Source organism: Fukomys damarensis, unplaced genomic scaffold (genome assembly GCF_012274545.1).
Source record: "Fukomys damarensis isolate Sample0158 unplaced genomic scaffold, DMR_v1.0_HiC HiC_scaffold_32, whole genome shotgun sequence".
Classification (NCBI taxonomy): Eukaryota; Metazoa; Chordata; class Mammalia; order Rodentia; family Bathyergidae; genus Fukomys; species Fukomys damarensis.
Window position 1 is genome coordinate 18,890,732 of NW_022900944.1, and position 17,908 is coordinate 18,908,639.

Consider the following 17,908-nt stretch of genomic DNA (forward strand, 5'->3'; position numbering starts at 1 on the left):
AATAAAAGCTACTTTGAGCTACTGAGGCTTTATTTCATGTGTTTTACAGCTCATCTTACAATGATTCTATCAGGTAGGTGCTATTTATCTTTACAGGTGAAAAAACTTAGAAAACATAAGCTCACAGTACCTAAAATATGTGTGTAATTTACAATATTGATAAAAACTTACATACATTTTCTTAAGAAGACATTAAATGTTTGAAATATATTAGTTTATCTACTATCTTACTGTTTACATTTTGTTCATCATTTTCTACAAAAGTGAACAGAGAGGTTGTGATGCCCAAGGTCTTAGAGATAGTGTAATTCAAACAGAAATTCAAACCCCGTTTCATGCATTTATCTTTTTAAGCTCTACATTCTTTTGCCATTTGAGCTAGTATTTATTTCCTGCTGTAAAGATCTAAGTGTGGTCCTTTTAAAATTTTATTTTATTAGTACATGTTTGCAATGCAAGAAGTCTACTTTCACCCTTGAGTGTTGGTGCATCTACATGTATCTTGATTCTTTTTATTTTCCTTCTCATCCACGTCCTCCTCCCTTCCTCACTCCCTGGAGCCTCTTTACCCATTTACATTATTATTGTTAATATTATTATTTATAGTTCATAATCATACTATATGTTTACAACACTGTATTTGGTACATGTACATGACATGTCTTAAATCTTTTTACCCCATCTTCCGACTCCTAGATCCTTTCCAGTTTACAAAAGATCTATCTCCTAGCTTCCTTCTACCAACCATTGTTTTGCTCTTTATTTACACTTTGTCTTGCTCAAGTGAGAGATATCATACGGTATTTAAGCTTTTGCATCTGATTCATTTCACTTTACACTATACTTTCCAGGTGTGTCCATTTTTCTAGAAATGTCATGAATTATTCTCCTCTATAGTTGGAAAGTATTCCATTGTCTATAGGTACCTCATTTTCTGTATTCACCTATTGAGGGACATACAGGGTGCTTCCAAGATTTGACTATTATGAATTGTGCTGCTGTAAAAATTGGTATGCATGTGTCTCTGTAGGATATGTACCTTTTGCTCTTTGTGGAAGATATGCAGAAGGGAAGCTGCTGGGTCAAATGGAATTTTTAATTCTTTGAGAACTCTTCATACTAATTTTCATAATGATTGTCCTAGTTTACATTCCCAGCAACAATGTAGAAAGTTTCCTTTTGCACTGCAGCCACACCAAAATTTGTTACTATTTTATTTCTTGATTATCAGCATTCATTCTGGTATAAGGTGAAATCATGGTGGTGTTTTAATTTGTAGTTCTTAATAGCCAGAGATGTGGAACATTTTTCATGTGTTTATTGGCCATTTGTACTTCTTTACCTCAGATATATCTATTCATTTCACTTACCCATTTTTTGATTGGATCTTTTATTTACAGTAGTCCAAGTTTTTAGAGTTCTTTATATACTTTAGATATTGGTCCTCTGTAAGGAATAACTGGCAAAAATGTTTTCTCAGTCTATAGGTTTTTCTTCACTCTGCTGATTGTTTCTTCCACTGTACAGAAGCTTTTTAATACAATATTTTTGTTGATTCTTCCCAATATTTATTGTGCAATTGCTTTGCTGTTCAAGAAGTTCTTAACTGTATATATGACTTCAACTATTTTAACTATTTTATCTTCCGTTGGGTTCATTGTTTATGTTTCAGTATTTAGACCTTGGATTTATGCTGATTTTAGTTTAGTACATGGTGAAAGATAAAAATCCAGCTTCAATCTTCTGCATATAGACAGCCAGTTTTCCCAGCACCATTTGTTAAATAGTCTATCATTATTTTAACATATTTGTTTGTTCCCTTTGTCAAAGACCAAGTAGCTGAACATGTCTGGGGATGTTTCTGTATCCTGTATTCATTTATCCATATATCTGTTTTAGTGCTAATAGCATCCCATTTTTGTCACTGTTGTTTTGAAGTATGACTCAAAGTCAGGTATTGTGATATGTATTGCTTTGCTTCTTTTTATCTCAACCTCATGAGAATAAAAGAACCCTTTAAAATGCCTCAATGCGTCAAAATTGTATAGGAATTTAACAATACTGTAAATTATATACTTTAGAATATATCTCATTCCTATTAATCCCCTCACAAATATCATTGAGCACCTGCTACATGTTAGGCACTATTAAACTTACCAAGAAGAATAATAAATAAGATTGCTAAGATTCAGATTTTTAAAACTTTTCTTCTTCCTCTCCTTCTCCTCCTTTTTTTTTTGTTTGGTACCAGGGATCAAACGCAGGTCCTTGCCCTTATGAGGCAAGGCGTAGTGCCACTGAGCTAAATCCCCAGGCCCAGAAATACTATTCTGAAGGGGATTCTGAAGCAGGTTCTTGGGCCAAGATGATAAAATGTTTTGATGGATTTCTGGTGTTTCCCATGAATGCAGCATGAGGAACTGGTATTCAATGTTCCTCTGTGTAATCTGACATAGAATTCAATCCTGAGTCCTTCTCATTTCCCTCACATAACTCCGTGATTAATTAGTAAAGATTCCTCCACACATTTAGCCATTATTTTAGGTTCTGCAGAACAAATTGCAAATGAACAGTAGCTCCAGTAGACTTCTTGAGACTCTCATACTACTAAGCCAGTAACTAGCTCTGCTGCTCCTGCGTAACCATGCACATAAACTATAACTATTAATATTTCACATGTAGCCCTACAACTAAAGTTGTTTGATCTCTTTTCATTTTGTAGGAAATTCTTGGTGGTTGCCAAGTCATACCTTCCTCTCTGTTTCTCTCTCTCTCTCTCTCTCTCTCTCTCTCTCTCTCTCTCTCTCTCTCTCTCTCTCTGTCTCTCTCTCTTACGCACAATGAGAAATATGCCATCTTTATTTTGTCAGAAGAATGGCAAACTACCTTTCTGCTGTAAAAATCTGGATAAAATATAAAAACTACATGTAAAATACATTCCTGCCCTGGCAAGAAAATGAATTTCTTAAGAGTCCAAAAACTAAGTGAAGGCAGAAATCCAGAAAGGAAAGCAGAGTCCTAAAGATATCTTTTTTTCTGCAAGCATTTGTTCAGTCTAAGAGAATTTGAGCAAAGCTTTCATGACCTGAGGGTCATGAACATCAGGTTTTCAGATACAGAGGCTAACGAGACTGACTATCTAAATTTAAAGCGGAGAAAACAACAAAATTGAAATAATACATTAAGGTGTCCAGAGAAAATAGTGATCATCCTAGAACTGTACACCCAGAGAAAATATCTGGGTCATGAGGAAGATATAGAAAGACAATTTTCAGATTTAAAATAAAGTGAGAGACTTGACTAATAATAGACTCCTGCTCAGAAAATTCTACAGGATGATTTTAAGGCAGAAGTAGGTAATTCCAGCTAGAAAACCAAAAGACAATGAAAAGAATTAAAAAAACAAAGCAAGCAGTAAATATATAAGTAAATATAAACAAATCTCGACCATATAAATCAATATTAATTATGAATTCAGCAATAAAAACACTATACCTAAAATTTTAAATAAACACATATGTTTGGAAGGAGCAGTTAGAGTCAACGAGTTGATAGTTCCCTGAATTTGTCAGAATGGGGGAAGATATACACAGTTTTAGAGTTGGACAGATGTGTATGTATAAATTTAAGATATCAATAACAAATTAAAATTATTAAAGAGAAATAATAAATTAAAAGCAAGAAAGAAGAGGATAAATATTGGAGAGGAAAAATAACATTTATAAAATATAATGATTGTATTATAGGGAGATTGTGTTCCCCAGATTCATATATTGAATCCCTATCTGCAATACCTCAGACACGATTGTTCTTGGAGATAGGGCTTGCAGCGATGTGATTAAATAACAATGAGCCTGTTCTAGCGAGACCTAATCCAATCGGACTGATGCTTGGATAAGACGAGAAAATTTAGGCACAGACCGATAGCAGGCTACCTGTGCACACAGGATATGCTACAAGAATACCCAGCCAGAAAATGCCCAGTTGAGGGCAAGGATAGTTTACCTCTGAAAAAACCACCTCTGTTAACACCCTGGTCTGTCTTGGACTTCTGGCCTCCATAACTGAGAAAACACAATTGTGCTGCTTAAGAACCCAGTTCATGGTATTTTGCTATTCTATACCTAGAATACTAATATAGACAGTAATACATTAAAATATTTAAGTAATTACAATAAGTATAAATGACCAAATGCTGAAGTTAAAAGACAAAGTTTATTAGACTGAAAAATATATAAATATAAAAAACCCTAAAAGGTTGGAAATTGATAAGGATTATTATATAAGAGGAATTCCACTTACAAGACAATTGATATTAGTATGTTAATATTAGACAAAAAGGATCTTAATACAAAACATATTACTAGAGATAGCCATTACCTAAAGATAAAAGACCCAATTCACAGAAAGATGTAATAATTCCAAATTTAAATGAATGTTTAAAAACATGGTCTCAAAATATTTAAAGCAACAGTTGATGTAACTACAAGGGTAAATAGACAAGTTATCATTACTATACTAAATTTACTTCTCATTAATTTCTAGACTGACCACAGAATAATTACAAAAATATGAATGTATAAATTATAATTTTAATATAGATTTTAAATTGAAAACCCAAGCCTGAACACTTGTTACCTTAGTCATGTACCTGAACTTCTTTACCTTAAATATTCTTGTGGATAAAATGGCTGATGAACTAAAATTAATACATTTGAGCATAATTTTATTACTTATTATTTTATGGAAAATGGCTTTCATGTCAGTTAAGGCTCTCTTTCTTTTCTTTTCTTTTGTTTTGTTTTTTTTTTTTTGTTTTTTAGTTTTTTTGAGACAGGGTCTCACTATGTAGCTGAGACTGACCTGGAATTCACTATGTCACCCAGGCTGGTTTTGAACTCACAGTAATCCTCCTGCCTCAGCCTCCTGAGTGCTGGGGATTACAGGCGTGTGCCACCATGCCCGGCTAAGGCTCTCTTTCAATGGAACTTAACATGAAAATTCCATTTCTACTCTCACTTCTTCCATCTTGTGAGAGTTAAGGGTCTGTTCTTGGCTTTTATGAATCCTGGGATTTTCCAGTGGTACAGAATTTCAAGTGGGTATAAGTTTTGAGGTCTGTACGTTCACTCTATGTCCTTAAATCTCTTCATGCATCTCCCATATTTATGTGCTCCATGCCCTTAGGCTCCTAATAAATCCAGCAAGTTTCTATCATACACACAATGAGGTAAAACAAAACCAACAACCCAAATCATGCTTGTACCCAAGCACTAAATTAGTTTAGCCACTGTATAACCTCTTCCTTCTTCCTGTTTCTCCGTCAGCTGTACAGAAACACAAGGATCCCCCACTTTTTTTTTCACTGTTTAGCTCACATTCAGATAGATGCAGGGTCTTTTTTATTTCAATAACCCAATTTTTTATGCACCATGCAAATACTGTTTCTCAATGGGAATTCTGGTGGTGAATCATGGTATCTATCATTTCTTCATTTCTTTTCAACAGGAAAATATGCTCAGCTAAAATTTCTCTGTTTTAGACCTAAGAAAGGTAATCATATGGAGCTCTTTTCACACAAATTTGTGGGGGGGGGGAATAAAAATTTCTTTGTTCATATTTTTCCAAGGATGGCTACATGTGTATAAAAGTATATTTCAAAAAGATTTTTAGTGAAATAAAATTATTTTGCTGAAAAGGGACATCATTATGATGAACAAATTGTTTCATAAAATTGTTTAAAATTTTGGTTAGAACTATTGTTATGTGAAAATCGTGAAAAATTGTCAATGGATCGCAACTCAACATCTAGCTTTAGAGGTAATGATTATAAAGTCCTAATATGGCTTTATGAAGATAGAAATGACAATGGGACAGAAGAGGGGACAATCGTATAGAAGTAAAGGACTAGTTTAAACCATGTCATCTCAGGTATTTTGTATTTTTGTACATTATGTAAAGATTAGAATGAGGTTAAGGAACATTCTTGATTAATTTAATGTATATTCTCTTCTAAATGAATAGCAATTACTTCTATTATAAATGCTACTTGCTATCACTAAAAGACCGCCATATTCTGAGAAGTTTTAGGAGCTTTATATTCCTTATATTATTTACTCTTCTAAAAGTTGTATAAAAACTAGGGACCATTCTTATTCTAATTTTATAAATTTGACAGCTGAAAGCATTGAGGGTTTGCCAAAGAGTATAAGGTAGAATGGGACATGCAAACTCACACCCAGTTCGGCTTTCCGTGATGCCCACGTCCATAGTGAGTATACAAAGGACAAACACACCTAGTTTCAAATGCTCTGTCTCCAACTTACTGTGTGACACTAGTTAAACTAGTTACACTTCTTTGTTTAAAAAAGATATAGATACATACATCTCAAAAAAAGCAGTAACAAAATATCAAATTATGCTTGCCTTATGGCAGAATAAGACTGTTAAAGTGAAGGGGAAATGATTAAGAGTTATTACAGATTTAAATAACTATGATATTACCTTACCTTTTCCCAAACTTGCCTGTAACTCCCCTCCCAGCAAACAGACTTATTGTACGAAGAGGAAGTTCTCCTTATGAAAAATGTTTTGTATTCACATTGATCTGTACTATTCAGAACAAAATCAGTTCTACTAGATGAGACTGAGTTCACAGAGACATTTAAGCTTTCATCGAACTGGAAATCAAGCACATCTTTATGCTTACAAATGATACACTTGATAGTTTGACAAATTTGGCGAAGTTCGTGATAACATATAAGATGTTTTCACCAAACTGTAGAAATAAACACGGAAATTATCATCCAACTTGATCAAAGAGATGGATGCCTTAGTTTCCACTTGCTGAATGACCACGCCAGTCCTTTTGGAGCTATCTTCTTTGGCATATTCCACTTGTTTGCCTACTAGGCTGTCCATGATTTTTGTTCCTTTTTCACTGGAGGTGAATCATTAGAATTGGGCAGATGTGAAAGTCATCCTTCTTGAAAGCCTCCAGGAGCTGGTCCATGTACAAAGCAGGGTCTTTCTCCCAAGTGATGTAAAACCATGTGTTACAAGCGCTGGCGCTAGGCTCATGCCCCTCAGCTGCTCTTAAAGACATCCAGCAGCACCAGTCATTGAGTCTGACAAGTGTGCACCTGTGAGTCAAGATTCTGCAACTCTCTGGAGAGGACTCTGCAGAAACTCCAGTGCGTAAACGAAGTCACATCCATCATAGCTTATAAGATACAAAGGATTTACAGGCAGCAGGACCAGGACAATCCTCTCACAGGGTGACAGGGCCGTTGCCCTCTCTCCACTCAGGCTGGATCCTGTAGCCTACCTACCATGTTCCCCTGGGGCTGGAATGTGGGCTTGACTTGGCCTCACACTAAACCAATGTTTTTTGAGGACTGTCCTCTTCGTCATGTTTGCAGACAGTCCAGCATGGCTTGTATCAGCTCTAGACTACTTGCAGGCCAGGTGACTTTCAAATGGGGTCTTCATTCATTTGTATTTACCTGAGCAGCAGAGCTGCTGGACGAAAGTGAAAATTCAGTCTTCTCCAATTTGATACTTTCCATAGAATGTCAGCCTTTTTGTTAACCCACCATCCAAGGGTCTCTTTTGCAAGCTCAGCAAAATCACGTGGAATCACAAACTCTTTATCCCCACAGAAGTAAGAGTATCCCAGACTGCTCACTTGCTCAGACATACAAACCTTGAGATACAAATGGAATGATGTCAATGACTGAAACCAACACTCAAAAGCAGCCCACCTTCTCTGCAGGAAGCCAGAAGACCTCTGGCTGCATCTTACAGGTCCACACTAGCACCTGATGCATTCCTGCATGCACACCCAAGGTCAAGCAGGATGGGGCTGTCTGTCTCCTTGGCAGAGCTCAGGGGCTTGGGGCATCCCTGGAGCCCTCAACCCCCAAAAGGCGCTGCAGTGGTGAGCCTATGAACCCAGGACTCTAGGGGTTACCAGAGCCGGCTGGAGTCCTCTGGGTGACCCTCCCCATTACACTTCTTAAGGTTTAGTTTCCTTTATTATAAAATGGGTGTAAGACCTGCCCTAAGACCTATTGTATGGATTAAACATCTGTTTTTGCTAGGCACTTATTAATGCCTGGAATGGTAAATACTCAGTATATAATATCTATTGATTTTTTAAATTTTACTGTTTCTGTTGGTATATTGTTTATACTATGTTCAGAGTTTAATCTGTTCCTTAGAAATAAGGAAGTGGAACAATTATATCAGACTTTCATTGCCTAGGTGTGTATGGTAATATCAAGGTTGTAGTACATGGTTCAAATTCTTTTGTTAAACCCTGTGATTCTCTTACAACTTTGAGTGTATTTTGAGGTTAAAACTGAAATATGTTTTTCTAGTATTATTATGTATATACAAGTTGTAGCCAATCGATAATAGAGCCATGATTATAGCATCCAGAATGGGCTGAATAGGTCAAAAAAGCCCTGGATTTGTAGAGATGATTTCATCCTCAATGTGGTATAGTTCAGTCCTAGTAACAGAGTTTTGTTATTCAGGGGTTTACAGTAGCCACTGACAATCATCCCTATTCTTTGCACTCCCAACTCTGGGTATCACTATTCTTTATCTGTCTCTATAGATTGACTTCTGGATTTTTTCCTATACATGCAATCATATAATATATGAGCATTTTCAGTCTTATGACAGTTTTATCACTATTAACTGTCCAAAAGACACGTGAAAACTACATATTACAGGGATTTTTCAAAGTGATGATGTAGTACTTAAAACTTCTAAACCATATTTTCCTTATATAAGGCCATTTAATGCTTTCTAAAGCAAGAAAAATATAACCAACCAAAGCATCAAGTAAATCAAATAATATTCATTTGAAGTATGTGCTCTATACTTACTAGCAACTTAAATAAGACACTAGTTTTTGTGTAATTAACCCCTTAAACACAGGAAAACAACACAAAAACTACATTAAAACAAGAACAAAAACAAAACAAGAACAAACAATGGAGAAACACCAAGCTACGCTTACACTTGCTATTACAGTGTGTACTCACTCGGACACCAGGCAGCACACAGAGTTAAATTTCACTGACGTAGTCTGTGACCTCAAAAATGAACCAATATTAGTTGAAAAGACTTATGGAATAAATACTTAGGTCCTCATTACTTCTTGTATATTGGAAAAAGATGAATTAAAGTTTTAGACCATTAATATATCATTTAGATCTTTGGCTGCTTGTCTTTTCCCAGAGGTGGATTAAAATACAAATTCATAAATTTGTTACAAGTTGAGTACATGTGTTGCCTATTTTTCTTGCCAAATATTAATGAGGAGACATAAACCTGATACACTGAAATGGGACTTAGACGACAGTGAAGCCAAAGTCACAAAAAACAAACAAACAGAAAGGCATATTACACAGTATGTGGTGAAAGTTGTAAAACAAAGCTGAGAACTTGCACTGGCCCTCTGAGACCGTCAGTGTGCTCTTGGTTACAGATAAATGAATGAATGTTTGTCTGGTAGAACTGTAAAACTGTGGTGTTCTTTTATAAATCATTAGTTCTAGGGAATCTTCATTTCAAAATGAAATTATTTTTCAAGTGGAGTCTAAATTGTCTGGAGATGAACATTTGTTGTTTGTATTCAGAATGCTCTGTTACAAATTTCCTCAACTATTTTGTGAAAATTTTATGCTGTTAGCTAGTTTTAAATCGTATAGCTACTATTTCAGTTGCAGTTATGTAGACTTATTCGTACTGTTCACACAATTCTGAAGACTGTATTTAAGGCAGTTCTTTTCCTTTCCTCTTGGAGACAGGCTCAGTACTTGCACTTTATTCCCTGTCATATTGGCCAAAGCAGGTCTTACACCAGCAGAGTCAAGAAGCAGGGAGACTTGATCTTTTCTTGATGTGAGGAGTTGTCAAGCATCATTGCAGAGGGGCATGGATACGAGATGAGGTGAATTGGGCCATTTTTGAAATGAACAGTAATTTACCATATATTATATGCACTGACTCCCCTCAGTGTGAAACTAGGGGTGTGGGAGGGGTAAGAGAGGTGATACGGGGTGGAAATGACCAAAATATGTTATATGTATGTATGAATTGGCCAAAATGAATCCCATTAATCTGCATAACTGATAAAACATTGTGGAAAAAAACAGTGAGGGGAATAAAAGAACTTCAGAGGTTTTGCATGTAGCTAGCCTGTTCATTTTTCAATTGTTGGGGATTTGATCTCCCTACTTTATAAGCTGTATCCATATTTGAAATAGTACATATGTTTTTTTTTCATTATAAGTAAGGATAAGAACAATTTAGGAATACCTAATCCTGCCACTGGTATTTAAATGTTCTGAAATTTTAGTGAATGAAGATGTTATGAAAAAAATATAAGCTCTAAGTATTGAAAGGGAGAAAATGAATTAACCATATTTGTATATAAATTGATAATGTACTGAGAAAATCTAAGATGGTGAAATAAAGATGTTTAATACTCAGTAAGTTGCACTAACACAAAATATCTATACAAAATATACTTAGCTTTACACTAGCAATAACCCATAAGTTATTGTGCATGCACTCTTCATTTGCATTGTAACTTTTATTAAATTACAATATTCCTCCAGGAACTTTCTGTGAAAAAGCTTTTCTAAAATAATAAAAAAAAAACTAGACAGAAACTACACTGCTAAAGAAAAGTTTCCATAAAATAAGTGTATGAGATATACATTTATGGAAAGTCAACATAAATATATTGAAATTCTAAGCAAAATAGTGGTTGAGTACTTCTAACTACTTATAATTTTTCTATAAAAATGGATAAAAAAATCAAAAAAATTTGAGAGGGAATAACATTGTGTATTATTGGTACAGTGATAGATGGAAAAGTAGTAACTTTAGAATCATGCTCATTGATTATATATATATAATATATGTGTGTATGTATATATATCACAAATGCTTTTCAATAGAATTATTTTTTCTGAATTTTTCTACAATAAATATCTGCCCTTTCTTTAATTGCCTAATTCCAAAATCTTGCCTCTAAACGTAGCCCTTTCTGACTTTTATCTCCCTTCTTTCCAGCTCTCCTCGCCTAGAAGTCTTAATCTGATAATCATTTCAGTTCCTTGAGGTTTCTACTCTATTAAACCAATATGTTCCACTATTAATCCTTCTCTTTACTTGCATACTTTCCTCTTTATCCAGTAGGTATGTATCTAATTACAGCATCATAACTGTTTATTTGCTTAACCTTTTAATTTCTTTGCACACATCCTTCTGCATATTTTAGAAAAAAATTACAGCATTATTTCAAGGAAACTTTCCTTTTATCCCAATTTTGCACAGAATAAACAACATACATTTGGACAAAAGCTATAAAGTCCCCCAAAATTAATAATTTTAAGCTCAAGTGTATCTATGCCCTTGTATGATAGCTGCCCATAATATAATTTTCCTCTCTCCCACATCCCAACTTTTTTATATCATTTATCAAAATTTCAATTTTTCAAATTTTTTCCCCTGTTCAATTATGTTCTCTCTTCAACTAGAAGGAATTGGGAGAGATCACCTCATTTTCCTCTTATCACATCTGCTCATCTCTCTTCATCTATGTTCTATGTTCTCCCTTCCAACCTTTTACATTGATTAGAAAGTCCGGGGTTGGGCATGGTGGCGCACACCTGTAATCCCAGCACTCGGGAGGCTGAGGCAGGAGGATCGCTGTGAGTTCAAGACCAGCCTGGGCTACATAGTGAGTTCCAGGTCAGTCTCACTACATAGTGAGACCCTGTCTCAATAAAAAAGAAAGTCCAGGCCTCTATCTAATGCCAGCCTCTCATTGTGTGCAGTTGACCACATTTGTTAAATCATGACTTTTTTTGCTTCTATTAATTAGGTCACTACTTTTAACATAGGAACATGTTATATTACCTACTTTTTGAAAAAATAATTATAGTTCTAATTTCTACTTCTTTTTATAAAAAATATTGTCATGATCTCTTTAGCTCTATCAGTCAACCTTTTTATGAATCACTCTGCTAAAATAGTCTTGTCTTATACCAACTAGTGTTTTATGGTCACACCTTAAATTTTATTTTACTTGAATTCTCAGTGGTACTTGATTGAATTATTTACTTTTTCTTCTGTGAAATATTTTTCTTATTTGGCTTCAGTAACACCACATAGGTTCATGATTTTCTTATTCTTCACCAATCTTTTCTTTATTGGCTCCTTCTATACTTCAGCTCTCTTAAGTTTTGTAGTTCTCCAAGTATCAGTTCTTATCTTCTTTCTATTTGCACTCATTTACCAATTAGCCTAACAGTTCCATGATTTAAGCATCAAATTTTACTCTGTCATGAATTTTATACTTGTGTATATACCAAACTTCAGCAATGTCTCTCTTTTTAGAGGTCTCAAATATTTTACCTATAATTATTTTGCCATGGTATCGTTTTTTTTTTTTTTTTTTTTTGAGACAGGGTCTCACTATGTAGTTGAGACTGACCTGGAACTCACTAAGTAGCCCAGGCTGGTCTCCAACACACAGTGATCCTCCTGCCTCAGCCTCTGGAGTGCTAGGATCACAGTCGTGTGCCACCACTCCCGGCTACCTGTAATTATTTTATAGTTTTTTAAAATATCCATTGTCACAAACATGGTGATTCATTGTATTCTTAAACATATTGACTAGAGAAAATAAGTGACTTTTCTGCTGTAATGTTTTAGGTATGTCCCTACTCCTGTGTCTCAAACCCATACATTCACCAAAGCCCATTTATATTCCTCTTTTCCAACACATCAGTCCTGATCACCCCAGCCCACACTGCTACAGTTCTTCCAAAGACTTAAACTGCTTATTTGGCATATTGTTCATTTGGTGGTTATGAATCTGCTTGAAGCGTTCATTGCCTTTTTTTATGGGAAAACATATTATTCAAAAGCAATTATGAGTTACTTGGTGGCAAATGGTTAAGCATCAAATTTCATATTTTTTTCTGTTTGTTATATTTTGTTCTGTTAGTTAATTGTGGCAGAATTGTTGATTTGTCAGCATAACACATTTGCATCCTTATCATCCTTTCTACCACCCGTGTGTTAGCCAGCATTCCCATCGCTGAAACACAATAGCCAACATCCACAATTTAAAGAAGAAAGGACTTAGTTTGGCTAATGGTTTCAGGGAATACAATCCATGGTTATTTGCCTCCAAAGCAGGAGCATCATGACTGGAGGGTATTGCAAAGCAAAGACTTTTAATTCACTGCAGCTGGGAAGCAGAGAAAAGGAAGGAGTCAGGGACTATACATAATAACCGAGATCGCTCCACCATATCCCACAGGGACATACCCAGAACTGAGCTTTACTAATCCCCTGGTTGTTTCACAAGCCAACCAAGTTGACAGTTAAGTGTTACATCCTACCCTTTTTCAACTTGACACCTAAACACATCTCCTTATACCATATTTAGACTCCAAATAAGAAAAATAATAAGTTCATAATTCTGATTAATATATTACAACTATCCTCCATACAAACAGAAACACATTAATTTCTTTCCCACAGATCCAAGGGTTTTTCTCTGTAAAAACAAAAAGCATGTTACATGGCTCCAAAGTGAAAGGGCACAGGGTAAACATTCCTTTTCTAAAAAAGAGAAATGGTCTAAAAAGAGTGGATCTAGAACAAGACTGAAAGCCAACAGGGAAAATGTTAAATCCAGCATCTGGAGCAATGGTGGTGAGTTTTAAATTCCAGAGGGCTTGAGTTTCATCCATCACCAAGACACTGGCAATTGCGACTTATAGAGTCTCTCTCTTGGGCTTGCTGCAGCTTTCCTGGGTAGACAGTCCATGTTCCTGGCATCTCCAGTTATGGTGGATTAACTAATGATCAACTTGGAACGCCTAGATGAACTGAATCAGAGTGGTTTGGGTGTGGAAGACCCACCTGAGGATTGTTGCCAATGGTATAAAAAGAGACCTGAAGGGGGAAGATCATGGGCTTTTGATTTTCTAGGAGAAGCTTGGTGCTGGTAGTTTTCCTGATGCGAACTTGGCTGTTCTTATTAGAGGAAGAGCTCGGGAGCCTCATTATCACTGGGAATGGCTGCTCTTCTTATCAGGGGACCTTGGATCTTCGCTGTAACTGTCACTTCCTGGCTCCAATGTAGGTCCTTCAGCTTGGTGGCATAAATCCTTCACCCCACCAGCACAGGTTTTCTGGCGTCTACCATTGGCCTTTGGGCCTGGTGAGTGCAGATCCTTAATATGGACAAGCATGAGACATTGCCATGGGCTCTGGGCCACTGTCAGGACTCATAGAGTTTGGACTTTATATCTTCAGCTGGACGTGTGGGGCATTGCTGTGGGATCCAGAGCCTTGGCTGGTTTGTTTGTGTCTCTAGAGTGTGGCTAGATGTCTTGCACTTTTCTGCATTTGATTTTTTGGATGGAAATTATAAAAGAATCCCATAAATTGTGTGTCCTGCATTAAATTTATTCCCTTGCAAGCTCTGACTAAAAAAACAATCTTCTACAGACATCACTGAAACTTTGGCTTCATTTCTACAGCTTCAAACAGCACTCTCAGTAGCTACTTGAGTCCACAACTCCTACATTCTGTATGCCAGCAAAACCAGCATCACATGGGTGATATCAAGGTCTGCTGCTAACTGGAGCAGTAGCCAGACCTCCTTAGACCATGGCTGCAGTGGTTTCAGAAGGCTGAGCACAGTGAAAGCCCTTCTTGAGCAAGGATCCCAGGAACTCTCTTCTTTGAAAGGTTTACACTTAATACCCTTGAGCCATGGCGAACTGGGTCTTACTGATTTCTGAGATCCTCTCAAGGTGTTTTTCTTTTTATTCCTGCACAAAGTACTTGCTGCTTTTTAATGTTGCCAATCTCTTTTTAATTTTGTACATCTCCTTTTGCTCCAAATATACATTTGGTTTCTTTTGGGCCAAAATTTAAGTTTCTCCATTTTTTCACTCTACTTTCTCCCTCCTCATTTCTCATTATAAATATGTCTAAAAGTACTAGAAGTACCCATGCCATTGCCTGAATGTTGGGCTGGTTTGAAATTTCCTTTGCCAGATCTATTAATCTACTGTCATTATTCTCATTCTCCTACAAAGTTTCAGAAAGTAGGAAAAATGTATACAAAATTTCTCCTAGAATGTAACATGTATTACCTCTAGTTCAACTTTCAATGGAGTCCTGTTCCCACTTGGCCTGACTCCCTAGCCTGGCTATTATTGCCTCTATTCCTACCAGTACTCTGGTCTTCTGAGTTCTAACCAGAATCACCCATCAGGCTCTACCTAGAGCATTTTAAGTTTTCTCTAGTATGTAACTCCAAACCTTGTGACACTCTACCTCAAACCAGGCTCCTAAACCCCATGGTCAAGCACAGTCGTAGAAACAACAGCACTACTCTAGTACTAATTTTCTGTGTCATCTTTCCTCTTGCTGAGACTTAATACCCAATACCCCCAGAGAGGTTTAATTTGGCTTTCAATTTCAGGACATGCAGCCTATGGTCAGCTGCCTTCAAGGTAGAAACATCAAGGTGGAAGTTCATAGCAGCGCAAAGATGCTTAGCTCATGGGGGCTGGGAAGCAGATCGGGGGAACAGTGCCAAAGAGAAAGGGACCAGGGATCATATATATAACACCCAAGATCCTTCCTCTATGACTCACCCAGACCCACTCAAAAATGTGCATTAACAATACCCTAGACATTTCTTAAGCCAATCAAGGTGACACAATGAAAGCTTTCCATAACAATTCATAAACATTTACTGAGAAACTGGAGTAGCAGAGAATATCTTCAGAAATGTTTAACATACATTTTACTCATATCATATCTAAGAAAAGAAACACTATTTCTTGTATTGGTGAGCTCATGGGCATCTGTGAGCACAAAAATTCTACATGATCTGATGGAAAATTTGATTGTTAAGAGATATTCTCTTTGGAATTCTCAATTTTAAAATCCCCCAAATGTATTTCAAAGTAGTAAGCTTCCCCAGCTGGGCTTTGCTGAACAATATTAGAGCAGGTCATTACTTCCCTTGCTTTCCTGAGACCTTGCAGTCCCCGGGAAACTTCAAAGAAGTGATCAAAGACCTAACAGTAAAATACCAGGCACACTCTGAAGCCTGATATGAGGGAGTTGAATGATTGTCATTACTGCTGTATAGATGATGACACTGCCTTGCAGGACTGTAATGAGTTACAATGTGATAACCTTTGTGAAAACACCTATGCAAAGGCTTATTAAATTTAGTAGCTTGTTTTCCAGAAAAAAAAATGTATAAGTTCATCTACTCTTCTTTTTGTTTTTTTAATACTAATGAGAAAATTTTTTCATGAAAACGTTTAAATTTCAGGGTTAATGTACTTCAAATGGGAACTAAGTGGCGTATGTTACATTCTAGTCAAACATTGTATTAATTATTTCTACAGCCATGTCTCGCAAAAATGTTTGCCATTTTCATAGGTGGCAGCAAAATGGGTAAACAATCACAAAGACAGAAAGTACTTAGATGATTTGATATTTTAAACTGACATTACTGAAAGCAGACAAGTTGGTGCTTTGTGTTAAATATAAATGCTACTGGGTTATTTTGGTTTAATTATCATGGCTAAGAATGAAAGTATTTTACATGGGCAGATAACAAAGATAAACATACACGTTATTATTTTTTATCTGGAGATCACCATTTTGTATTTGCACATTACCCTTAAACCACATCCTGCATGTTTTGGATTTCAGAGGCTTTAGGATTAAGGGAAGTGCTTTTTTATCTGATGTTTATTCTTGGGGTTTGTTTTGACTTCTTTTCTAGCATGATACATACAAGTTTTGAATGGTTTAAAGATCATTTTGGATTTATGAGCAAAGGAAGAACGGGAGTAAGATGATCTTATTTTAAGTTAGTATTTATTAAACACACAAGTTATACCAGAATTATTGGAAAACACCAAACTAATATAGCCTCAAAACAATTGGTTTTGCGTCTGCAAATTTTAGAACCACTGAAATAGCTCACCAATCCTTCTCTCTTCCTCTTATGAATGAGGTAATTTAATCACAAAAAGCGTAATTTTCTCTCATGGCAATTGGCTAATGGGAGTTAACCCTGATGTTTCCCTTCTGTCATATCCAGACTCTTTCCAGTATACCAAACTTCCATTCATTACAACCAAATGCAGAAGGGTAGATATGTGTTGGAAGGTATCACACTGAAAACAAGAATGATGCCTTGTTTATCCATGTAGCTAGAAGAAAATAGCAATAAGCATTTTATCAATGCATAAATTTTGGAATAAATGAGATGCTAACTAGTGCTCATTTCACTGCAGCATATGCCATAAAGAGTAAGTGCATCATCTTGGACAGCTCAGCTGAATGCTGAGCCATTTGTCTTTGTGGCTTTGTGAGAAATAACTTTCAATCTAGCAGAAAATATCAACCTCTAGAGTGCTGGTCTTGAAAATCCTCATGCACAAATGGACTCCACCAAGGTCTCCGTGCAAACACTTGTATCACTGCATGGTCCTTCAATTTGATCGTACAGCACAATCACTGGCTATAGTGTTAATGCTGCCTAGATGGGCAGGCCCTTTAATAATAACTTTAGAAGCCAAATAATGAGAAACTATAAAAGTTCCATCTTATGTTGTGTTAAGATTATATCTGATTAAAAAATAGGATCTTTGGACAACTAAAACCTACCCAATAACAACATTCATCAATAGGACCCTAGGACCATAATTCAGGCAACCAAGCATCCTCTTATCAAATGAGGCTTTTGTCCCAGTAAAAGATTACCACTGGTTGGGCTAAGATAAACTACATGTAAGATGCTTTTCTGCCTGTTCTACAT

The 17,908-nt window shown here is 36.1% G+C and overlaps 1 protein-coding gene and 1 pseudogene across 3 annotated transcripts in view; both read right to left on the reverse strand.

Annotated features, from left to right (window-relative positions):
* Positions 1–17,908, reverse strand: part of Cfap299 (cilia and flagella associated protein 299) — a 568,391-nt gene that overhangs the window by 88,465 nt on the left and 462,018 nt on the right. The window lies entirely within an intron of this gene.
* Positions 1–17,908, reverse strand: part of LOC117283904 — a 279,825-nt pseudogene that overhangs the window by 112 nt on the left and 261,805 nt on the right.